A 26,644-nucleotide genomic window follows, 5' to 3' on the forward strand; every position below is an offset into this window, starting at 1 on the left:
GCCCCCTCCCCTTCCTTGGCCTCCCAATCCAGCTAAGGCATGCAGGCATCTGCTCTAACCACATGCCTTGTCAGGACGTGTTCCTTCTCAGTGAAGAATGCAAAAACGTCAAACCCCTTGAAAATGCTGAAAGGGGTGCCCTGTTTTCTGGGGGTGTTAATAGTCACAGGCAAAATCAGAATTTGGCACAATCAAAATTTCTGGGCCTCAAGGACACAGGAAGAAAGCGATCTTTTCTTTTTTCTTTTCTTTTCTTTCTTTTTTTAAGTATGATGTTAAAACAGTGATCCCAAAAGGTATGAAATTCACAAGAGTGGAAATGCATTATTTCACAGCCACAGGTAGAACAGGTGCAGCAGAGACAGTGCAGCCCCTCCCCCTCCTCAGCCAGGCCAGGTGCTATACTACCTGACTGACTAGACCACCTCCCAAAAGGAGAGGCAAAGCAGTCTTGGGGCCCAGCCTTTGCTAAGACCATGGGTCCTGTTCACTAGGCTGTATCTACACAAAAGCAAATGTATTTTGTTGTTTGCTCTCCAAACTACCTTTTCCTGGCCTCTGTCCTCAGTGTCAACATCACTCAGATCAGACAGGAAGCAATAGCGTAATTGTGTGGGCATGTTGGTCGCCAGGGCCAAACAGGCTCTGGGGGCATCTTCTGGCTAGAAGGCCCAAGAATACAGTTCAGCAGTTTTTTAAGAGACTGAATTGAAAACAGGGATTTATTTTTTCTCAAAATGAGAGAAGTTAAAAGAAGACAGAAGATGGAATTGGTGAGGAATAACCTAGGAGACCGAGAGCATCTAGTTTAGTTTATTCCAAAGACTGACTGAGGCAGTTTGGAATAGTGGAAATAGCTCTAGATTTAGAATGAAAAGACTAGGATTTCAATCCCACCTCAATCACTACTTGAGTGAGCTTGAGCAAGTCATTTAACTTTTGGGGCCTGAGTTTCCTCATTTGTGAAATGGCGGGGTGGGGGGTGGGGATTAGACAAGATAGCCTTAAGATCCATTCAGCATTAACCCTATGAACCTGAAAAGATCCTACACTAAGTAAAAAAAAAATCTAACTTCATTTTCCCTCTCTCTGCATTGTTCCAATTTTTCTTGTTATTTTTTGTATGCTAAGTCCCTTCAGCTATCTTCCTTCCTTCTTTTGTTCCCTTCCTCCAATATCTCCACACGTTTTCTGGCCAGAGTCATTTCCCTCCCCACCTGCACTACCCTATTCAAAGCTCACTCAAATTCAACTTCACAAATACTTATGGTACAAGGCACTGTAGGAGTTGTAGAAGATGCAAGGATGTCTAAGGTGTACTCTCTCCCCTCAAAGAGTTTACAATTTAACAGGAGAAATAATATTGCAGGCAGCTACATGCTATGTAAGTGTACATATCACATGATGGACTATGACAAATTTCCAATGAATGGTAGGGCTCAGGGTCTGGGGTCCCTGGGATCCAGATTGGTGAGATTTCTCCCTGTCGAGCCCAACTCATACCTGCCAAACTACCTTCCCACCATCTTCATAATTCTTTCTCTATTACCTCCCACTTTCCACCTCTAGTTCTAGAACAGTAATCAAACCAACAGCATGATTCCCGGAAAGGAATTTGCCTATAGTACCTCTCACCATCCCTGTGGTTTCACATGCCGAAAACCCCTTCTCTGTTCACTACCATTCCCCTATATGTGTTGTCTTCAAGTATTCAAATATAATCTTCTGCAGAGCAGGGAATGCCTGGCTTTTTGCATTTGCATCCCTACCACTTAGCTCATTGCTTGTCCCGTAGTAAGTACTTTTTTCATTCAGTCATTAATTGATTCAAGAGATCATCACTTCCATTCAGGGGCTTCATTTATTTGTCTTTACCCTCATGGTAGTGTGAAGAAAGGGAAGAATGCTTGAGGAGTATCTGGAAGTCATAAGATTGTGATAAGGATCTTTATAGAAACAATCAATTTCATCAGTGAGTGTAGGGTCCTGGAAATCTCCTGAAGGTCCTGGGCTATATTTCTCTTTTATTTTGCTATAGGGTTTTTTTTCCTCAGCAAGAAGCCTTTCTGGGCTAGCCTCTCCTAGCTCCACTTGCCCCTAACATGTACACAGATGATTAGTTATATAAATATTAGCATGTATTGAGTATATTTCAGTTTCTTTCTTGTATTTCCCCCGTGACTCTAAGATCCTCAAAATCAGGGACCATAACCCTGGTAACCTCATCAACCTCCACCCCCAGAACTTAGGAAGTGTTCCTTCAATAAATGCTGCTGACTGACTGCCTGGCTGGCTGACTGAAGGACTGACTCAATCCCTGAAAAGGATTGAAATTCCTCCAAGGATTAGCAGTCATAAATGGGCATGCCTTGTAATAGCCAAGGCAGGTGCAAGTTGAGCTACCCATGAGTAACTGATTAAAGAAGATACATCATCCCCATTATACGATAAACCAACAGCTTCTCTGGCAAATATACTTAGCTAAGACCCAACTGGCTAGCTTCCATAATATGCTTAACTTGGGCCAAATCAGTTCCACTATTAGGCAAGACCCACCCACAGCCATACCCAAGGGTCTTTTTCCTTAGGAATAGAATGCCATACAAACAACATATAAGAGACAACTGTCTCAAAGATCACTTCTTACAAGCTACCAAATCACCACTTGAATACGAGAGCTTTAGGTGATTTTCCTACATGGCCTGACTTTGGCCCATGATGGACCCATAAAGCTACCCTTTCTACCTTTCTTCGTCTCCACATTGCCCCAGATGTGAAGCTTCCTGCCTTGTGAGCCACTCCATTGGTGAACATTAATTTCAGTGGGCAACAATGCAGCCGTAATTTAATTCTCTCCCCTCTGTTTATTTTCCTACCACCTTTACTCTCTTTGCAGAAGACTCAATGGGGGAAAAATTAGATGTGGTGTGTATATCCAATAATTCTGGAAAGCCTACAAGTCTTGAGGTTGAAGGCTGCTATATGGAGCTGTGGATAGAGCCCAGGGCCTGGAGTTAGGAAGATCTGATTTCTAATCCAACCTCAGATACTTACTACCTATATAACCTTTGACAAGTCACTTAATCCTGTTTTGCCTCAGTTTCCTCATCTCTAAAATGAGCTAGAGAAAGAAATGGTAAAGCACTCCAGTAAATCTGTGAAGAAAATCCCAAATGGGGTCACAGAGAGTTGGACAAGACTGGAATAACTCAACAAGTGTCGAGGTTACAGGACACAGGCGCAGCCCTGAGATTATAAACCATACCTTCAGGCAGAGGTGCCTTCAGAAATAACACCTGCTAGCTGATTTATGGACGAAGGCTGGCTGTCACTCATGAAGGCAGCGTGATGCAGGCAAGAAAGGTAAACTCTGTACTTGTGATGTCTGTATGTCTAGTATACAATCATAAATAGAGAGCTGGGAAGGACTTTTTGAGATCTAGTCCAACCTGGCTTCACAGATGGGGAAACAGAGGCCCAGAGAGTGTAAGTAACTTGCCCAGGGTCATACTTGGAGCAAAAAGAAGACCTGGAATTAAAAATTCGATCCTCTGACTCCAGATGCAATATTATTTGTATAACACAATGTAAAGGCAGTATAAAAGCCTTTTCCCCCAAGTGGACGGTAACGATAACAGTTGCTTACAAAGCACTCTCCATGCATTACCTCTCTGAGATGAGTTCCGTTATTATCCACATTTTAAAAATAGAGGAAGTTGAGGCTTAGAAAGATCAAATGACTTGTCCAGGGTCACACAGCTAATAAGAATCTTGGGCAAGATGAGCAAATGCTAGCTACAGGTAAGACTGAAAATTAAATTCAGCCAATTAAGCTGAGTAAATGGAGAGTTACCAGTTATACTTATTTTCTTGTATGATTCCCATAAGGAGAAAAGAATTTCTATGTAACGTCTAAGATAAGGGAATATCTGCCCTGGAAAAAAATATTACCAGCTAGCAATGGAACACATGTGGTTAAAAATCATATGTGTTTCTCCTTTAAGGAGTAAAACCTGAAGTTAAAAAAATTTAAAGAGACTATAGAAAGGAACAGAGAAAGAGTTGGAGAAAGAGTAGTAGAGAGAAATGCATTTTAATATTAAGTTTAATTTAATTTAATTAAACGTAGGTGTCTCAGTTCTTATACTGACTCTCTAGGTGCTAGTGAAAAAAAGGCAAACAAGTAAACATTCATTTCATTTATCCTTACCCAGGAATTTCCAGACTTAAACAATGTTTTCTGCCTTCTTTCAAAGAAGATGCTATCTCCCTCTAACACATAGAGAGGTTTAAAAAAAAAACCAACATATGGTTACAAAGAAGTATAAGGTTTTTAATGCTTCATTTTTATTTTTGTGGCCTAATGACTGTAGCCACTAGGGTTGGGTAAAAAGCAGAAAAAGGACCCTAGAAGAAGGAAGAAAATGATTAGAAAAGCTGGGCCTGGTCTAATCAGCAGATACCTGCAAGAGTAAGGAAGGAATTGGAGGGCATTATTGAAAAGGCTGTAGTTATTATTTTTGAAAGCTCACAAATGCCAAGAGAAATCACTAAGACATGAAGAAGGGGAACTATAATAAGAAAAGAAGGAAAAAGAACCAACCTGGTAGGTATTGATCAGTCAACAAATTCTGATCATTGTCAATGAGCTAGAACTACTTGTGAATCCACTTAACACTGCCCAAGGTGCTGAGAATGAATTAGCAATACTTTGGGAAAAGAAAATCATAACCATTTAATATAAGGCCAAGCCACGTAGAAGAAGAACCATGGTTATATTCTTTCTGGACTTTATTAAGCTTCTTTAAAAAAAATCAGCCTAACAAAATGTCTTTTTGACTAGCTAAATTTTGACCCTATGATATCAACTGGAAGTTTGCAAGTGACATGGATTGCAATTGTCTTCAGTGGAGGCTTGGTGGTTCTGGGAAGAAAGGATAAAATCAGTGAAAGTTCTGAAATGCTGAAATGGAAGCCAGCCAGGGCTTATGGCTTCATGTGAGCATACCATGGAGTCCACATCTTCTGTTCCTTCAGACCAGGGGTGGCCTCCTGGCTGCAGGTTCCCCAACCCTGCCTCAGACCATCCTTAGATAAATGACAGTGAACTTGTGAATTCACTAAGTATGTTTAAGAGACTCAAGTAGTTGCCAAATGGAGACTCAGTTTTGGCTGAAGAAAAGGAGGTGAAAGTCTTCTATGTAAAGCAGGTTGTCTTTAGGTTGCTGCTAACCTGTGTGTCTCTGACTCTCTGTCTCTCTGACTCTGTTTCTCTCTCTCTGTCTCTCTGTCTCTCTCTCTCTCTCTCTCTCTCTCTCTCTCTCTCTTCTCTCTCTCTCTTTCTCTGTGTGTGTGTGTGTGTGTCTCTGACTCTGTGACTCTATGTCTCCCTTCTGCATACACACACACATATACATACATACACACAGAAGTGAATTTAGTGTGTAGTGAGTAATAATCTAGTCAGATGTAAGGAAGAGAATTCTTGGGTTAAATAAATACTGCTGAATGATATACAATTACTATCACTAAAAATCTTCCTAAAATAATATAAACACAAAATGTTAGAGATTGTCTGGCCCAGTGGTATCAAACTCAAACAGAAATGGAGGCTAGCAATCCAAACATAAGGATCCCTGTGAGCTGCACATTAACTTAATTTTAAAATGTAATGTTATCTACGTGTTATTGTAAGTTTATTGGTTTTGTTGAATGTTTCCCAATTACACTGTAATCTGGTTTGGGCCTCATCTAGGAGTTGGAGTATGGTTCCATGTGTTTAAGATCTCTGATCTAGTCCATCCCCTAAAAGAAATGAAAGCCCAGAGAGTTTGAATTATTTGCCTGAAGTCACACAGGGAGTAAATGCCAGCTTTTACTCAAATTCAGGGCTTCTGATACAAATGCTTTTTACTTCACAGTGCTTTTTCCGACCTGTCCATAGGCAAGGAGAATTGTAAGGAGCATATGTAAGAATTGGGGTACTTTCAGATAATAATAATTTATTATTAATAATATTTTGTATTTGTATAGCACTTTAAGGTTTGCAAAGAATTTTATCTGTGTTATCAAATAAGATCTCTCACAACTCTATGAGGTAGGTGCAGATAAAGAAACTGAGGCTAAGAAAGGTTAAATGACCATACAAAACATCAAAGCATAGTGTAAACATACTGAATTAGCAAACATAGGTTTGAGTCTTGGCTCTGATGTTTATTAACTCTATGACCTTTTACAAACTGCTTAAACTTTCTGAGCCTCAGTATCCTCATCTATGAAGTTTAGTTGAACCCCTGCCTAGGTTTACAGGATTGTTTGAGGATTAAGTGAGACAACACATGTGAAAGTATTTGGAAGATTTTTTTTAATGTAAAGCACTACATAAGGTTTAATTATTATCATCATCATTAAATAATAATAACTGAACTTGAGCAAGTGACTTCTGTGTGTGTGTGCTTAATGTGTATGTGTCTATGCTTGTATATGATCCAACAACTATGTTAATTCTGGGGGGGGGGTTACAGTGAAAACTGAAAACAAAAATGGAACCCTAGTGCAGTTGAAATTGTAAGAGGTGCTTGAAATCTCATCATCAGGATGTCATTACACCTCCATGCAATAATTAGCTCCTTTTGATCTGTAAACAACTGTGTCCTAGGTAATTTGTGGCTTTCTGTGTACCTTATGCCTCCTACCTTAATCAGTCAAGAAAATATTCCTCCCCCTCAGACACACATACTGTTGTTGATTTTTATCTCCCTCATGGCTGTTCAGCTAGTCTACACTGCCTCCATGATATGGCCTTCCTGAGGCTCACAGAGCTTTCCCTCATCTGAGGGGGCTTGTCAAGATGAAGTACACTTGAAAAATATGTAAAATATAGACCCCACACTCTTCTTCCTTAACCTGGGCTGCACTTTGAGAGTATCACCTGCCCCCATCACCAAATTACACAGGGGGATTGATGAAGATTCTGAGTTGTCAGTCAACTGGGTAAAGGATGCACCACCTCAGAGCTAGTCAAAACAGAGCTTAAAGCTACCATCAACTCATGATTGAAAGCCCCCTTTAATATGATACAAAGACATTTTTAAGTTTTGTCTTTGGGCACTTTATAGAGAGGTTCGGTCACTGCTGTGGGCAGAATGTTGACAGTGAGTACAAGGTCATTTATAGTCACACTGTCTTCCACATCCAGGGCAAAGTGATTAGCAGTACATCACAGAGCAGGTATCAGTATGAATGAACACCATCTAATCAATTATTTGCTGATGAGTCTCATAGGGAGACAATAGTTTCTGCAATAAAAAGGCTATCAAAAAGTCAGTGAATATGAGTTAATACCATTTTAAGTGTTAATGAGTGTTTGAAAGGAGCAACTCCAGAGACCAGATTGTATATCTTTTCCCATCATTTCAGCTGTATCCTTTCCCAGCCACCCTTTTTCCATAGCTACCTCACAAAGCTTCAAAGAAAATCATTAAACCCACAGAGTACAATAAAGGCTCTTAAATTAAAGGGGCTTGTGTGTTTTGGATTGGATCATATAAGACAACTGACCCCCTTCCTCTGAAACAGCCTCTTTAAACCCACAGGAATTAATACACCCCCCAATGGCCAATTTTCATTTCTTTATTCCTATCTCTTGCATTGTATATACAAGGCTTGTACTTGTATACATAAGATCAGTTTGCTTCTTGAAAAACCATAATAAGGAAGGGATTTTACGAATCAACAGCGTGGATGAAGAGAAGCAGGATTATACACGCCATGGACTGGGGAAGGGAGGGAGGCTGAAGGAGGCGGTTCCTTTTTCTCTTTCTTTTCAGCCTCACATCATTAGAGAATATCAAATGGCGGATATCAGAGTGACAGCTTTACTTTGCAGAGTCTATTGAAAAGTTAGTGAAGTAAAGAAGATATAATCATTCGGGTAAAGCAGGATGTAAAGCAGGCCAGGACCTGCACTAAAAATGCATAAAGTAATTTTACTGAAAGAGAGAGACACTTGCCTGTGGCAGGTGCAGAAGGCAGGCAGTGCCCTGAGTGCCTGAGGAAAAGAGGGAAAAAAAACCAGCAGAAAATGTTGGGACACGTTCTAAGACTCCAAAGCCACTTCTTTTTTTCTTTTTTTTCTTTTTGAATGCTTGTTCTATCGTTATTGTCTGCCTGCAAGATTATGGTTTGCAATGCAAGGGTAAGGGGAGGGTATTATCTAGGGGAGTGGAATGGTTGGTTTGGTGGAGCCTACAATTCAGGAGGGTTCTGATGACACAGAGGGCCATCAGAGCTGTGGTGCAATTGAAGGAGGACGATTTGGAGAAAACTGAAAAGGGCCAAGGTTGGGGGTGGCACAAATGTCTGTCTGACTGAAGTTCTGATTTTGTGAAACAAAGCCAATCATCCTGGAACAGCAGTCTCTTCTTTAAAGTCTTTTCCTTCTGTCACCTGTGTGATGTGCCCTTTTTACAATTTGGGGAATTTAGAAAAGTGCTTACACACCCCCCACAAACAGAGCATAAGCCTCCTTTCATTCAAAACTGGCATCTTCCTCCTTCTTGTTGATTTAGACTGGCCGGGGGTCTGGTATTTAATACCCTTTTCTGTTAACTGAATGATGGAATTGAAAGCTACTTCATAAGGTTGCAGATTAGATCTCTAATGCTTTAGAAGATAAAAGTGGAATTCACAAGGGTCAGGACATTTTCAATAAAAACAATCCATCCGAATCAAAGGGCCCACAAAAACAACAAGTGTAAGCTAGCTAACAATATATGATCAATTCAACAAACATGTAAAGGCCTATTCTGCGCTAAATATTGTGCTGGGGCCTGGCGAAAAAAAGATAAAAATGGAACTGTCCTTGTCCTCAAGGATCTTGCATTCTATAGGGAGAAACAATATCTACACAGACAAGCAAATGCAAAGCATATACAAATAAAATACAAAAGTAATTGACAGTGGGAGAGAAGGCGCAGCTCCAAGGATTAGGAAAAGGCCGGGTGGCCTTTGAGCTGAGCTTTGAAGGAAAATAGGGATTTTAAAAGGCAGAGGTAAAGAAAGTATGCATTCCAAGCACGGGGAACAGATGGTGAAAAGTCCTGAATAAAGGAGAATAAATATCAAGAAGCAACAAGCAGGTCAATTTGACAAGAACATAGAGTAAGAGAAGGGAAATAATATGTATTAAGCCTGGAAAAGCATGCTGGAACTAGGCTGTGGAGAGATGTTAATGCCAAACAGAAGCATTTATGTTTTATCCTAGGGGCAATAAGAAGTCCCTAGAGCTTTTTTGAGAAAGAGAGAAATGTGGTCAAACCTGTGATTTCAGAATATCGTGTTGGCAACTATGTGGACAGTGGATTAAAGAGGAAAGACCTGAGGCAGGGAGACCAATTATGTGGCTATTGCAAGAGTCTAGAAGTGACGAGGCCCTGGTCTAGAGTGGTTGCGGTGTAAGTTAAGAAAAGGGACAGATGAGGAAAAAAGAGAGCATGAGATATGGAGATAGACTCAAACGCTTTTGCAATTGATTGGATGCTTATATCTCTGCTGATAAAAAAAAATGCCTAAGGCATAGTGGACTCAAGCATAGGTAATGACAAGGGGGCTTTTTGTTTTGTTGTTGTCACGTTTTATTTTCTAAGGTACTGATATTGTGGTTAGATAAGGAATTGATTGCTAAGAATAAAAGGACTACCCTAATGCACTGAAGGCCCACTTGAGGTGGAATAGCATGAGTTTGTAATGTATTTAGTCAGGCCTATGATTTAAGAACACTATTTTGACAGATAAGTAGAAGATGAATTGGAGAGGAGAAGATGCCATGAAAAGTGACAGTGTGAAAGAAAAGGGAGGGTTGTTTGATCAGATGGAGCAGAGCTATTAAAGCTAGAATGAGGAGTCAGTATTTTAATTGGTAGGGAATGAGGAATAACTGAAGTTTTGTGAAGAGTTATATAATTGGACAGGATATTGGAAATACTCCTCTGAAAAGTGAAGGATGGAATGAAACGGGGGAAAGCCTAGAGGCAAGAGTACTGGGTAGTCTCAGAGGGTAGGAGGTAAGGAGGACTAGGAAAAGCTTCATCAGCAGGTGAGACTTGAAGGACACTAGTGAAACCATGAGGTGGAATTGAAAAGAAAGAATTCCAAGCATAGGGGACAGCCAGGGAAAACACCCAGTTAGGAGATGGAGTTTCTTGTGCAAGAAACAGCAAGGTGTGGGGTGGGAGGAGTAAGGTGTAAAAAAGGCTATAAAGATAGGAGGGGGGTAGGTTTCCAAGGACTTTAAAAACCAAACAGAATATCTTTCTATTTGATCCTGAGGCAATAGGGAGTCACTGCAGAATAAGGAAGTGACAGGGTCAGGAGTACTTTAGGAAGATAAATATGACAAGTAAGTCGAGGATGGATTGGAGTGGGGAGAGATTTGAGGCAGGAAGAATAACCAGCAGGCTACTGTAATAGTGCAATCATGAACTGATGAGAACAGAAACCAGGGCAGTGTCTGTATCAGAAAAGAGAAAGTGGTGTATACAAGAGATGCTATGAAGGAAAAATCAACAAGCCTTGCAACAGATTGGATATTGGGGGTGAGAGACAGAGAGGAGTCAAGAATGACACTCATATTGTGAGCCTGGGTGACTAGGAGGATAGCGTAACCCTTTATCATAGGAGGGAAGTTTGAAGAGTAGAGGGTTGGAGGGTTGCAGATAATTAGTTCAGTTTTGGACATAGAGAGCTCAAAGTGTCTATAGGACATCCACTTTGTGATGCCCAACAGGAAGTTGTGAGATTGGAGAGCAGTAAAGAAATGAAGGATGGAGATTAGATTTGAGAATCAATGGCATAGAGATGATGGTTGAATTCACAGAAACTGATGAGATCATCAAGTAAAATAATATAGAGGGGGAAAAAATAGGAGGCCCAGAACAGAGCCTTGGGGAACACTCATGATTCTTGTTGAGCTGAAAAGCAACCCCAGTTAGATCACATAGTGGAAAGAGTACTTGGCTTGGAGTCAGGAAGACCTGAGTTCAAATCTTGCTTCACACAATTATTTATTCTTTGTCCCTGGAAAAATCACTTAAACCTCATCTCAGCCTCAGTTTCCTAATCTGTAAAATGTGGATACTAACAGCATCTACCTTACAAGGTTGTTGTAAGGATAAAGTGACACAATATGTAAAGCACTTTATATACCTTAAAGTAATATATAAATGTTAACTATTGGTATCACTAGTGCTATTATTATTAAAATAGCATAATGGCACTGGCACAACCAGTATCCCACAGGTTAAGTTCTCTAAACAAGATTTCCTGGGTAAACTCTATTTGCATCTTTGTTGTAGGGATGGGATTGTTAAACTGGATGAATGATTCCACGGTCCATTCCGTCACAGATGTAATTCTCCCAGAATGAAGCAACTAAATGACACCAAAGAGAATTTGATAATCAAAGTAATAGTTATACTTCAAATCACCAAACAGTACTTCATCGATCACTGTGTGTACACCCCCTGTTGACCCTGATCATGACCTCTCTCTGCCTTAATAGACCCGCTACCTGGGTTGTCATAGCTGAAAATCTTCATCTCCTGTGTGATCAAGCTCCTGATAATTTGCTTCTCTGAACATGGAAAGGCTGGTTTTCAGACAGTCCATCAATAGGCCCATACTCAAAGTCATTCCAGTTTGTTAGGACCTGCTTGAACTTGTACAACCTTCACAAAGCCTTGAAGAACTCAGGTCACCTTCATACCAGGGTGAGGCATCAAAGGAGGATGTTGGTGGAAGAATCATTCATCTCCTCTAGGATAACTACATTGAATAATAATAGCTTAGGATTTGTAGAGCCTCCACTTAGGCCTTATTCTGATGCCTTATAGTGATGTACAGGACCTGAATTCTCCAAAGCTGGATGTAAGCTCCAGCATGTTCTATCAAGCTGCAGGAGATTTGAGCATTGGCCAAGTGACCAATGCAAGGACCAACCTAGCTAAACTCAAAAAGACCTATCACCAGATTCACTACATGACTGATTTAGTCATGATTCCCCCTCCAACAAAAATACCTATTCTTTTTTAATTAATTATTATAAATGTTTATTAGATTTCCTTCACATTTCCCTTTCATTGAAAAAAGAAAAAACAACTCGTAACAAATATGCATGGTCCAACAAAATAAATGCCCACATTGACCAAAAATGTATATCTCATTCTATAATTTAAGTCAATCACCTTTCTAGAAGGAGGTGGCTAGCATATTTCACTTTCAGTCTCCTGGACCCCTAATTTATCATTACATTGATCATTGTTCTAAAATCTTTCAGTGTCATTTTTCAAACAACCTGTGAGTAGTAGTAGTAGTATCTGCCCCACTGGGGAACCAGCTGGCCAGTTCCAGTTGGGCAATACAGTTTCCTTCCTTCCTTCCTTCTTTCCTTCCTTCCTATTCCTCCTCTCCCTCTGTCCACACAGAGAAGCACAGCCTTCCTTACTTTCAGGTGCTCTGCCCAAAGGAATATACATTTGATTACTGAAACCTAGCAAGATATCTTGGTTTTACAGGATAGATATTTTTTAATGGACCATGCCTTAAACCCAAGTCACTCTGATTCTCACTGATTGGCCAACAATAGGTCCCAGCCCAAGCCTAACTTGGTCATTGTTTGCACCCTGATGACTCAGAATGAGTGTAAATAACAATTGTTTCTGTTTTGGCCAGAAACCCTGAAAGTCTTCCCCTCCCAGACTGATTTTTTTTTTGACTAGGTAAAAGAGGGCCATTCTTTGGCTTATTTTACCTAGCCTTAATCACTGAACGGGCATTGTCTCAGTCAAAGTGAGAACTGGTGAAGGACTTAGCTTAAAAAGGCCAAGGTCTCCTGCTGCAACAAGGGCCATCTTCAGAGACCTTGATCTTTCTCTGGCCACTAGACCCAGATGACTCCAGAGGAGAGAGTGAGGCTGGTGACTTTGCACAGTCCTCCCTAACTGAAATCCAGTTCACTTGGCATCACCTTCCTGATGAAATAGTCCTCTTTGAGAAGGAAGGACAAATAACAACAACAAAAATCTTTATAAAAGAAAAAAAAAGTTGTCATTTCTAAATCATTCTCCTAGGTCTGCTCATTTTATTCCACATCACTTAATAGATGTCTTCCCTGTTTCCTCTAAAATTATCCATTTCATCATTTCATATAACATAAGAATATTCTATTTTATTCAAATACTATAATTTGTTTAGCCATTCACCAATAGGTGGATACCCATTTAGTTTCCAGCTTTTGCTTTAAAAAAGGAGCTACTGTAAATATTTTTTGTACATAGAAGTCCTTTTCTTCTTCCTTTGATCTCTTTGAGCTATAGGCCTAGTAGTGGAATCACTAGGTCAAAGGGTCTGCAAAATTTAATTTAAAAAAAAAATAAACATTTAAAGGGCCAGAGTATCCATATATTATCCTGCTCTTTCCAAGGCATTTTCACATCTGACCCACACAACAACTCTATTAGAGGCAGGCACTATTATAATTTCCATTTGACAGATGAAGAATAGAGGTATTTAGAGGATAAATGATTCCCTCAGTGTCACAAAACTCCCAGGTGGCCAACCTAGCACTTACATGGTGTGCAGTACTCTTTGCCACAGATCTTGCACATCCAACTCACTACTTCTGCTGTTTTACTGGGTGATGTAATAGGCTATACATTCTGCCTCTTTTTTTGTCACCACAAAGGGAACACTTCATATTCCCTGAGGTGACTTCACACATGAAGTCCAAGTGATGTGACTCTCACAGATAAACCTTCTCAAGTGCTTTGGGGTCCAGAGGGATGAAAGGTGCTATATAAATATAAGCTAAATAATTATGTTTGTTTTAATGAAGCAATGCATGCCCTTGTTGTGCTATGGTGCAAAGGCCTAATTATTCAAATGCAGCCTTTAGTTCCCACACACAGCAGAGATGACGGCAGATGTTATAAAGATAGCATCTTTTGGCCATTTGCCTGTCAGACCCAGCCACAAGGACACTTCAAAAGATATGGCAGCTCCTGCTGAGAGCATCCCACCACTTGTACTGAAGCATCAGATAACCCAGAGTTGACTTAAAACATCTGGAGGAAACGGGGTGAAACAGTGACAGGGACATCCCCCAGTGACTGCAGAGCAAAGTTAAGCTAGCTGGCAGATGTGGCCTGGTCAGAACTGAGCTGACCCCCTGGCTGGGCGGGAGCAATCTCTGTCCTGTTAGCTGTTTTGCAACAGAAAAAAAAAAAAGCCCTCATCAGGACATGAAGACTCAGGCTGTGTCAGGCATCCATTTCAAACACATGCAGCTGAAAGGGAATCATTCATTTGACTCGGGAACGAGATGTACCCAGAAACCAGTCCAACTCCTTACCGCCACCACCAAAAAAAAAAAAATGGAATTAGCCAAATTTATATTGTATGCTATTGCTCAAACTCAACAGCACCTTAAGGACTGGAAACAGGCACTAACCTGCATGCATTTTTCCAATCCCAGCCCTACTCCTATGAGTAACTATTAGGAAAACACAAAGAGCTTTAAAAGGTTCAAAGGATAAAAAAAAAAGTGGCTGAATCATTATCATCACTGAGTGGCTAAATATTTGGAATTCTGTAAAGCTAACATAAAACAAAGAGAGGAGAGGAAGCAAGTCCTTTTTACTATTGGAACCCCCATAGAGCAATGAGTTTCCTGGAACAAGGTCCCCGGGGGGGGGGGTGCTTCATGTCTTATTTGCTGCCCAGCACACACCTGTCTCTCTGACTTGCAACCTGACTAGGGAATTGACATGAAGAGGAAGACTTCAAGGGAAATGTCTCCTGGTGACTGAGCTCCTTCCCAGTGTGCTCGCAGACCACATTTACTCCAGCCCCTCTCCATACCACAAACTGTAGGGAACATTTTTTCACACACACACACAAAAAAAGCTTGAAATAGAGTTCTCAGCTGAAAAAAAATCTGCTCTCAGCAATGAGGGAAATTGCACTGGCTCTCTTAGGCAGAGGCTTTGACAGAATTGGGAGGAAAAAGGAAAAAAACTAATTATCTTACAGGATTTCCTCCTCCAGAGCAAAGCAAAGCAAAAAAATAATAAAAAAAAATTTTTTTAATCTAATTTGGCAAGCTCTTATCTGAAGATAGTATATCACTTTACTTTTTCATATGGAGAAGTGAAAGAAAACCTGAGAGAAATTTTTAAAAGATAATTTGAACTATAGAAAGAAATCAAGGAGACTTTATATGTATGCATATGTGTGTATATATGAATATATTCACAAAATATAAGGAAAAGAACAGAAAAAACCTGTAGACAAAATGCCAAAATTAAAAACAGGTGCTAAGCATCCCAGAACGTAAATGATTTTGCAGGAATTGGGGCTGGGACCGTGTGTTAGACTTTTTACCTCAATGTCAATAGAATCAGAACAGTCTGGAAGGAGATAATAAGAAAACAATGGAGTCTATCCTTCACTCTTAAGTTCAAAGTATGAAACACAAAGGTGAAAATTTAGTCCCTTTTTCAAGACCCACACAGAAAAATCTTGCTCACCCTCTCTAAGTTCTGATATGTAACCGCTCTAACAGTCAAGAAATTATTTCCTACATCACACTGAAATCCCAAGGTGGCAGGCTGAGCCAAAACATTGCACTTTGCACTGGGGAGCCATTGGGTACTCACTTCTTTATCATTCTAAATGGTAGAAGATGATTATTTTACTAACCTCTTTTCTTTTTTATTTTCTGTTATGGCTACAGACAGCAGCACTCACCATGAACTCAATAAATGTTAAAAAGAAAAAAGACACCTCTCATTTTACATAAATAGATGTATTTAGATACACACAATACTGTTTTCACACTGACTTCTAGGACATGATGGGACATGTGGTTCAGTGGTGGGGTGGGATGGGATAGAGGATGTAACCTTTGGCAATTTAAGGGTTAGGATGGAATGCCAAATATTGTGCTCTGTCAACAGTGCCTTGAGTACTAGGTTTCTTCATCAAGAGTACAACTACAGGATGAGAGCAAAGGAAACATGGTTTATTAGAAGAAGCATTAAATTTGGAGTGAAAAGAATTGGGTTCAGATTTTAATTGTTACCTGCTAGCTGTATGACCATGGACATGCATGATACATTGGAAAGTTCATAGGATCAGGAGTCAAGCTTCATGGGTCCAAATCCTGGCTTTTCCCTTTACTGTATGACCTCAAGTAAGTCGCTTAATCTCTCTGGGTATCACCTTTAAAATGAAAGGTTTGTACTGAATGACCTACAGGTCATCATAGAGGTTCCTTCCTGACTCTTGGATCTATGAATTTTATGATGCTACAAGCCCTCTGTGGATCTCAGTTTCCTCACCTATAAAATAAGGAGGTTGCATTAAATGCTCTATAAAATGACTTCAGACTGTAGACCAATGAAAATCCAATGGAGTAATCCTCCAGGAGAACACAAATAATGGCATTGGAGTAAGATTGGCAGCTGACGTAAAGATCAACAACATTTCTATCCAAATATTTACAGAATTGTGTTCCCTAGAGAAAGAGAAAGTCTCTGGGGAAAAAAATATTCCATCATTATCATAGTTCATCTTTACATAGCATTTCCAGGTTTGCAAAATATGTAATAATACATATTAACAAGTTGTGCAAGTATTATTTAAAGATGAAAGAAAAATGAAGTTCAAACTTCAACACCTTGGCCAACGGTACATAGTTATTTAGTAGTAGAGCTGGAACTTGAACCCAGATCTTCTGACTCAAATACCTGCAATTCTAGGTGCCTAGTACTTTGTAAATTTCCTGTCATATTTTCTGTCTCCTAGTACATAGGAATCTCTTCTATCTGGATATTTACCAAACTTAAAGCTTCTGGTGCCTTGAACTGTGCTCCTTACCTTCTCATAGCTGACTATTTCATAATGTTTAATAAGGCTGTGTAGCATTAGGCCATTTCACCATTAGGTGACGCTGGTTAATACATGATTTATTCTATCATAAAAAGAAAAAAATATATATTTCTAATAATATAAAATTAGTTCATGCCCTCATTAATTCCATACGTTCAAACTCTTCTAAATTGGATTAACTTAACAAGAAAGTTACATGTTTTCTCTCCTCACTTTTTTTTAAGGCAATTGGGGTTAAGTGACTTGCCCAGGGTCACACAGCTAGTAAGTGCCAAGTGTTTTGGTCTGAGGCTGGATTTGAACTCATGTCCTCCTGATTTCAGGGCTGGTGCTCTATCCATTGCACCACCTAGCTGCCCCTCTCTCCTCACTTTTTCTTACTGTCTCTAAACCCTATTTCTTCCTAGCAACTGAACCCACAGCGTGACTGATGCTGACATTTTTGTTTTACTCTACCTATATTTCAGCAATATCATCTTTAGCATGGGATGGATTACTGCTGTAAATCAAAAGCAAAGGCTTACATTGAAGAAAAGCTCATTATCCTTAGTCATATGTATTCATATGGATCTGAAATTAATTTCAATATTCTCTCCATGGATGCATCATCTTGAAACTCATCTATGCTTGCCCATCATATTGAATTCTTGTGCATATCCTCCATAAATTCACCACAATGAGTCCATCCTACATGCAGGAGACCTTCTCCATTTCTCCTAAAATTATAAGGATGCCAGTGGGGCAGTAGGGAAAATCACCCGCTTTACCTTATTTTTGCCATCTGATCAACTCTTCTTCCTTATTGTACATCCATTTGTCTTATACAATTTATCTTATACCATTTATCTAGTTCTTGTTTTAAAGTTTCTTATTTGTTGGGGCAGCTAGGTGGCACAATGGACAGAGCACTGGTCCTGACGTCAAGAGAACCTGAGTTCAAAACCAGCCTCAGACACTTGACACTTATTGGCTGTGACCCCAGGCAAGTCACTTAACCCCAATTGCCTCACCAAAAAAAAAAAATGAAATAAAGTTCCTTACTTGTTATACATTGTACCTGTTCATACTCACCATCTGGCATCTCAATTACAATGTATATGATACTGATTTTGGGGAATTACATTCCATTATGGAACATATTCAATGGAATGATATGTTCCATTATGCTTTATACTAACACTGTTAGAATATTGGTGTTTAAAAATGGGCCTTTTGTCGAGGAAGAGGTTTGGAATTGGTAAAGGAGCTTTACTGAAGGAAGGAAGGAAAGAAAGAAATTATATTTAGTGCTTACAATGAGCCAGACATTATGTTTAAATGCTGGGTTTAGAAATTCAAGCAAAAGGAAAGAGTTCCTGCTCTCAAGGAGTTTACATTCTAATGGGAGAAGAAAACATACAAAATGATGATGGTCAGGTGGAGGGTGAGATGAAGGTACCTGGCATAAAGGTATAGTTGAAAAGACTACAGCTAGGTGGTACAGTGGATGGAACACTGGCCCTTGAGTCAGGAGGATCTGAGTTCAAATCCGGCCTCTGACATTTGACACTTCCTAGCTGTATGACCCTGGGCAAGTCACTTAACCCAACTTGCCTAGCCAAAACAACAAAAAAAAACCTTTTAAATCTGGCTTCAGACATGTAACACTCACTAGCTGTGTGACTGTGGGCAAGCCACTTAACCCCAATTGCTTCAACCAAAAAAAAAAAAAGACTATAGGAAAGGTTGGATGTTCAGGGGTAAATGAAGCATTTCTAGGACAAGACAGAAGCAGAAGTTTGGTTTTGAAGTCTGGAATCAAAAGCAGGGCTAGAAAGGCAATGAAGGATAGCTTGGGTCTCTCCACAAAATGGAGGCTGCAGGATGAATTTTCCAATGTAAGAAGGGGAGGGCCTTGTAGAGAGATATTCTAGAGTAAGAAATCTTCAGAGACAGTTGAATGTTCTGGGGTGAGGAGGCCTCAGGTGCTGAAAGAAGCTCCAAGATTCTAAGATTCGAATGATTCTAAGAACAAAATGATTCTAATGATTCTAAGAACAAAAGACAGGGACAAGGCCAAGGAGGAAATAAAAGAAAATCTAGTCTACTCTCTGTTCCCTATTTAATTTTAGGGTCATTTTTTTAACATACATCCTTCCCCTATTTCTGCTTTCTTTTTGGTTTATGAGATATATTCATGATCTTCTATAACACTTTTTTTCTTTGTAAAATACTGAAAAAGAGTTTGGAATCTAAAGTTGGTATTGTCCTTGGTTTGCCATCTTTATCGACTTGTCAAGTAAATATTTGCTAACTACAATTCTTTTTAGATGATTTTGACCTTCTTATGGCAGTTGGTTTACTTTGGTTAAACTTCTATATGAAATTATTATAGATTGTGTCTATGTCCTTTCTTCTGTCCATTATGTACTTTACAATATTTTGAGTTGTTTCAAATGTATGCCATATCCCTCATAATTGTTCTAGATTTGTGCTCTTTGCTTTAACATGTCAATGGTTTGACTGTACACCAGTAGCTGATTCATTAATAACTCTTACATTAGCAATAATCTGTTTCTAGTCTCAAAATACAATCATTTTCATTTTTTGCATCATATTATAATATCTAGTGCCTACCATGTCCAACATACTGAAATTTTTCTTGAAAATATTCCTGATATCTACACCTGAGTCTTCTGAGCAGTCTAACAATCTTTGGTCCCCTTCATTCCTTTTCCTGATCCAGGTTTTTCAGACATTTTTTGTTTTGTTTTGTTTTTGTCATTCTTATCTATTCTTGTCTTTGCACTGAAGTCACGGAGTACCAAAGAATATTTCTACTTTACCGTAAGAGCAGTTCATCCATATGTGCATGGTCTTATTTCTCATTAATAGCACTCATGTGTGGTATGGAAAAGTAAATGAAACCCTTATTTAACTTTATTACATCGACTAATTCCTTCTGGACTATTCTATGACATTTATCACATAGTACAGTACTTATTTCTCCATGTAGATGATAATTAAAACATAGAGAAAGTTGAGCTTTTGTGCAACATACATTAAACTGATTTTAGGACTCTACATTCCTTAAGTTCATTTAACATATCAAACCATATAAATGAACAGCATATGTTTTCTACTGTTGCATGAGAATTCCAGATAATCATCTAAAAAGATAACTTAGGTGGTACATAAAAATAATATTTATGAAATATCGTATTTTTTCTAAGTAAATGGCATTGAAATGGTCTTATTTTTATTGTGGCCATTAAATTGATATCATGCTATATTTCTATATTACCTTTCTCCCCAGGAACTCGATGTTTTTCAAAACCTGAAATTTCCCCCAAAGATATTCTCATCAGAAGCAAATAAGCATTTGGTTTAGGAGATCCAGTTGCTTTTTTTTTCCCTTTTCATCCTCCTGCTTGTTTTCCAATTTCAGGTCCTTAACATTAATTAAGATGTGTTTTAGAAGGACCACTGACAAGGGCTGGACACATGCAAGGCACAGCCAGTCAACTTATCAAAGCATTTGGGAATATAGCAAAAGAAAATCCTGGTCAAACAACATACTCCAATGATCTTTATTGGTCTCTGCATCCCTTACAAGGCACCTGTGCATTCTGGTGTGTTGTCATAACCTCTCAAGCTATGTAAACAAGCAAGTCTTGTCCTGTTTCAGGCTGACTATAGACATCCCAAACCACACGCAGAGATCTTTGGAGGAGCCAGGTAGACAATGCCACACCACACCACCACCCTCCCCTATCATCAATCGGCACACCACTACCAACTGAAAGAGAGAGAAGGGAAAAGAATCAGGAGTCATTTGGGGAAATCTCTGACCACCATATTGAAATGCTAGCCAAGGAGCAAACTAAGACGCTGCACAGTGATGCTTCTGCAGCAGAGCTCCATAAAAGGGGCCTTTCACTTGCAGCTTACAGTAAAGTCCTCTTTCATTTTTATTTTCAGCTAGTTTGGCCCTAGTTAAATTGGGTGGCTTTGACCACACTGAAAACCAAAGTTTGTGAGGAGAATCTACAGAAAGCCCTTCGTGGCAGCTTCTGGGCAAAGCTCAGCACAGCTCTGTGGTTCCCCCTTGTCCCAGGAAGACCACCACCATCTCAGTCATCTACACTGAACCTGTTTAATTCAGGACTGCAGTGACCCTACTACACTGAATAGATTGCTTAAAAATGGTTCTCAACTAAGATATTTTTAAAGACTCATCCTAGGACACAGCCATACTAGATCTCCCTCCTAGGATAATTCCCCACAGATGCTGTTTTCTGCTCTCTGTTCTGCAGGAGCAAAAGCACATGAGAATTTCAATCAATCGACAGCCTTTGTTAAGTGCCTGCTGTATTCCAGGCACTGCACTGTGTTCCAGGGATACAAATACAAAGGAATAAATAATCCTTATTTGCAATTAATATACTTTCTTAACTTCCATTCTGAGGGGGGACAATTTCATCAGTTATCTTCACTTTCTCTTAAGCTCAAGTTAATTGTCCATTTTTAAGGGAGGAAAAAATATATATCTCCAGTTCATTGTTAAGACAGTGGAGTGGATTCCTATATGGTTACTGATTGAGATAAGAGATATTTGAGGAGAAAACTGTCTTGTTGGCATCTAATGATGTCCAATAGCTTCTTCATGACCAGCCTTCTCTAAATTTCTCACACATTTTCTGTTACTGCTTTTCAGTTTGTCTCTTGAATTCTTAAAGTAGCATTACTATTGTTGGGGGAGGGAGGACATGGAAATCATCTGTGTCAATAAAGCTTTCTGAAATTCCGGTTTCCAAGAGAAAAAACTTTTAATGAAAGGATTCTGCAACAAGTTAAACTTGGGCAGATCTGTTGCCTAGTGTACTCATTTTTTTTTCTACAAAAATTTAATACCATTGATCACTTCTTCCTGGGAAGACAAAGTGATAGAGTTTTAAAGAAGTGTTTCACTAATGCTTATTTACTTATTCCCATGAACACTTAATTTGATTAAACCATTTAAAACTGAAAGCAGGAGTAGACTTTTTTCTCAGCGTGTTAGACTTTGTCCTAAAAACCTGAGGGGCATGACAGGAAGAAATATCTCAGTTTAGCCCTAGTGATTTGAAAGTCCTTGAAACAAATGTAGCAGTTAAGCTTTTGGCAAATGTTTCTAGACATCAAAAGAATTATCCTTTAATTAAAAGTTCTAGCCTTCTGTTGGGGGAGAAAAAGGTAGCAGCATGAACTTTCTTATAGTGGCTGTTTTAGCTGAATAGGATGCAATGCAAGTGACTGAGAAGGTAATTTCCCTTCACCCTTCCTTAATACTCTTTTTTTCTCTCATGGTCACATACACAGAGATGATTCTTCAGAGATACATAAATGTATCTTTCTTGATTAGCATTTCGAAATCAAGACACTAAAATTATGACCCACTGCCCCAAACTCCAAGGTAGAGATGGGACTACTTTTACAGGGAAATATAAAAGCAAATAAGAAGTACCTGTCATGCCTAGAAACTCTGACTAGAGGCTTGGTATCATGGGAACTTATGGAATGATAGAATATTAGCCCTGGAGATGAGCTTTCCAATGAACTACTCTATAGCTTGTAGCTATACTTGATGATTTCAAGTTGCCAGTCCCAGATTAACTACCTCCCAGGGTACTAAAAGAATTCACAAAAAAAAAGGAGGAACTTATTTACTCCATTTTAGAATCTGTGATAGTGAAGACATGAAAATCTGGGAGTGGTTTGCCATGTATCCTAGATATGGAAAAAACAGATACTCAGGGTCTCAGAGAAAAGGTATATAGGATCATAGAGAGTCAAGATTTTCAAAGGAAATCAGAAAAAATGGGAAGTTTTCAAGAAGGAAAATCTTTTTAAATCTTTAAAAAAAATTTTTTCTTGGTTTTACATCACCTTCATTTCCAAATATATACCTTTCTCCTCCCCTTCCCAGAAAGGCAATCTTTATTAATTTTTTAACCAGGTCAGCAAAATTGACCAACACATCAACCAAGTCTGACAATATATGTGATGGTTCACATCCAGAGTCCCCAACCTCTGCAAAGAAAGGAGAAAGGTATATTTCATCCTACCTGCTCCTTGAAGGCAGGTACTATATGCACACACATACACACACACACACACACACACACACACACACACACACATTTTACCTTTCTTTATACCCCAGAGGTTAGAAATACAGGAGCTTAATCAGTCTTTGGTGACTTGACTTGATTAAGTGGTGGTTAAATGACTGACTGACTTCTTTAGGGCCAAACTTGATACTTGACTTCCCTCCTCCCTCATTACCCTCCATTAGTGCCTTCCCTCTGGGATTACCTCCCATTTATACCGTGTATAGCTTGTATATACAAAAGTGTTCACATATTGTCTCCTCCATTAGAATGTGAGTTCATTGAGGACATGGATAAGGTTTTTTGCCTTTCTTCAAATCCCCAGCATTTACCCTGGAACAGAGTATGCTCTTAATAAATGCTTTGTGATTGATGGATTATTATAATTTCAGTGTTCAGTTCCATTTTCATTGCGGTTCCTTCCGTTCATAGTCATTTCATATATTCCCTTCCTTTTGCATCATTATCATGTACCTCCCTATGCTTCTCTTGCATTCTTCATGAAGAATAAAATTCTGAAGAAATAAAGAAAAATAATTTCTATGAAGAAGAAATAAAGGAGTTATATAAAGATATAGTTACATAGGAAACTCAGTAACTGTGTAACTGAGATTTTTAAATGATATATGCAGAAGTTAAAAGCAGAGATAGGTAATGGAGAATGAATACAAAAACATGGCATGATCAGGAGTGCTAAAGCACAGAATAATATGAGCTGGAAAGAAAAAAAAATAACTAAGGATGACAACAAGGGGGATAACACCAATGAGATCAAAGAAGGTATGTATCCACATAGTGGATCAGATAGTAATAACTGAAAACAGATAGATGGCAGAATTAATCACTCAGCCCAGGAAAGGTGGAAAACTCTCAGGTATGAAAATTTGAAGACCTGAGAAGTAGCTCTGATGAAGAGAAAAAGAGTGAGCTCTCTAATAAGATTAATAATAATGCACAGTGAACTTGGCAACTAGATTTTTTAAAATGAATGTAAAGAAGCTAGAAATAAGTGAAAATTGTAGAAGTTGAATAAACGAGGGTGGCAAGGAAGGGTGTAGGAATCATAACTGGAATGGTGAAGTTCAGAATGAGCTTAACTTGGCATCTGAAGGCTAAGTTCAAGAAGGGGTTTTTGCATATTTGAGGGAAAAAAAAGATGATAGAAGGATTATAACCACTGTCCAAAGCACAAGGGACAAGGTGAAGCGAACAAAGAAGGCAGAGCTGCTCAACTCTTCTTACTTCTTGTTTCCACCCCACTCATCTATCTTCTGTCAAGGAGAATGATCTTTGGACTAGATAGGACAGAAACAAAAAGATAAGTAAAAAAGACAGTAAGAGAACATCTAAATGAGGTCTAGTCACCTGGCCTTGATGAACTACATCTTCAGATACTGAAAGAACTGGCAGATGTGATTAATGTGCTGTTATCGGTGATCCATAAAAAATCCTGGAGGTTTTAGGTAGTGCAGGGTTGGAGAAGAGCAAATATGGTCCTGATTTTCTGAAATGGTAAGAAACTTTAGAAACTACAGCCTAGTAAGTTTGTCATTGATAGCAAAATTCTAAAGTAAGGGTGTCAAACACACTCAGGCCCCTTGCAGCATGTAACACTCCTGAGTCCAGCCAGAACCAAATGAAAATATAGTTCCTAATTAATTTTAGTGTGTTAATGTTTTAGTAAAAAACTTAAATATATAATCATGCATGGTTTTCTGAATCAATATGCAGAGATTCTTCTCTATGATTTAATGGCTCTCACTTCTTTTTGAGTTTGACAAGACTTCTCTAGAGAATAATATTAAATATATGCCTAGTATATATCTAGAAAAGGGAACAATTATCACAAAGAGCTAAAATGGGCTCATCAAGAATATATCATGCCTGAATAACCTCATTTCCTTTTTTGATGGGGTTATTGAAAGGGTAGAACAGGACAGTGCTATGGCTATAGTATACTTCAATTATAGCAAAGAATTTGAGAACATCTCATGATGTCCTTCGGGGAAAGATGTAGGAATGTGAGATAAGTAATGGTACAGTTGGGTGGATTTAGAGCTAGTTAAATGATGGCAATCAAAGAACAGCCATTAATGATTTGGTATTAATGTAGAAGGAGGTCTCCAATGGAATATCTGAAAGATCTGTGCTAGGGCCATTTTGTGAACATCTTGGATAAAGTAATAAATGGCACATTTCTCAAATTTGTAGCTGACATAAATCTATGAGGAATAGCTAACTCACTTGATAACAGAGTCTCAACAGGCCAGAACACTGGAACAAATCTAGAAAGATTGATTTTTATAGGGATAAATGTCTTATGCTTGGGTTTGAAAAATCAACTTCATAAATAAAAATAAGGAGGCATGACTAAATAGCAGTTCCATTGCAAAAGGTCTGGGGGATTTAATGGATTGTAACCTCAACATGAGCCAACAGTTTGATATAGCAGACAAAAAAGTTAACACAGTCTTAAGTTGTATAAAGGGAAACATAGACCAGCATTGTGGAGGTGAAAGCTCCATCATATTACATAAGTCAATAAGATCATATCTAATATACTATGTTCAATTGTGTGTGCCGTATTTTAGAGAGGACAATAATAGGTTATAGGAGGATGATCAAAATAGTGAAAGGCCTCAAAATCAAACCATGTAAGTATTCATAGAAAAAACTTGGGATGTTTAGCCTAGAAAAGAGAAGAATTGGGGGTAGGGATGTATAATTACTGTCTTCCAATATTTAAGGGGCTGTCATGGGAAAAGAGATGAGAATTGTTCTGCTTGGCCTCAGAGGGTAGGATTGGGACTAGTGAGCAGAAATTGCATAAGGATAGAAAGGCTTGGTATAACGTGAAGAGCAACTAGATGACACAGTGGTTAGGGGTTAGACTTATAGTCAGCAAGATCTGAGTTCATATTCTACCTCTTGACTCTCAATAAGTATGTGCCTATAGACAAGTCTTTTGACCTAAGTTTCCTCATCGGTATAATGGGGATAATAGCACCTACATAATAGTTGTTGTGAGGATCAAATAAGATAACATAAGCTTACTTTGAAGTGCTATATATAAATGCTAGCTATTAATATTATTATAGGGGAAAACTTCCTAAATAGTTATCTATTTAAAAGTGAAATGGCTACCTTGCTATGCAGAAGTTTCCTCTCAATATTTCCAGGTGAGTTCTTTCGAGAAGAATGCTGTGATATAGTACACTTCAATTTTAATTGAAAATTCTTGTTCAGGTATGAGTTAAAATAGATCTCTGACCCTTCCATGACTGAGACACTGACAGGCCATCCTCCTTATTTAACAGGTGAGGAAACCAAGATCCAGGGAATTTTAATTGCTTGTTGAAGATCACCTAGAGAAAGGAGAGCAAGACCAGATTGAGAAAACAGGCCTCCAGACTCTTCGGGATTTTTTCACTAAACTTTCATTTGTTTTGCAGATGTTGTCTTGGGTACAATCAGTATACTACCCTATCGCAACCCATCTTTTTTTTAAGGGTTTTTTTTTTCTGTACTATCCCATATTTTATCCATTGTACTTTTGCATTTCTTGA

This window comes from Phascolarctos cinereus, unplaced genomic scaffold, assembly GCF_003287225.1.
Source record: "Phascolarctos cinereus isolate Bilbo 61053 unplaced genomic scaffold, phaCin_HiC Scaffold_4;HRSCAF=312, whole genome shotgun sequence".
In the NCBI taxonomy this organism is placed as follows: Eukaryota; Metazoa; Chordata; class Mammalia; order Diprotodontia; family Phascolarctidae; genus Phascolarctos; species Phascolarctos cinereus.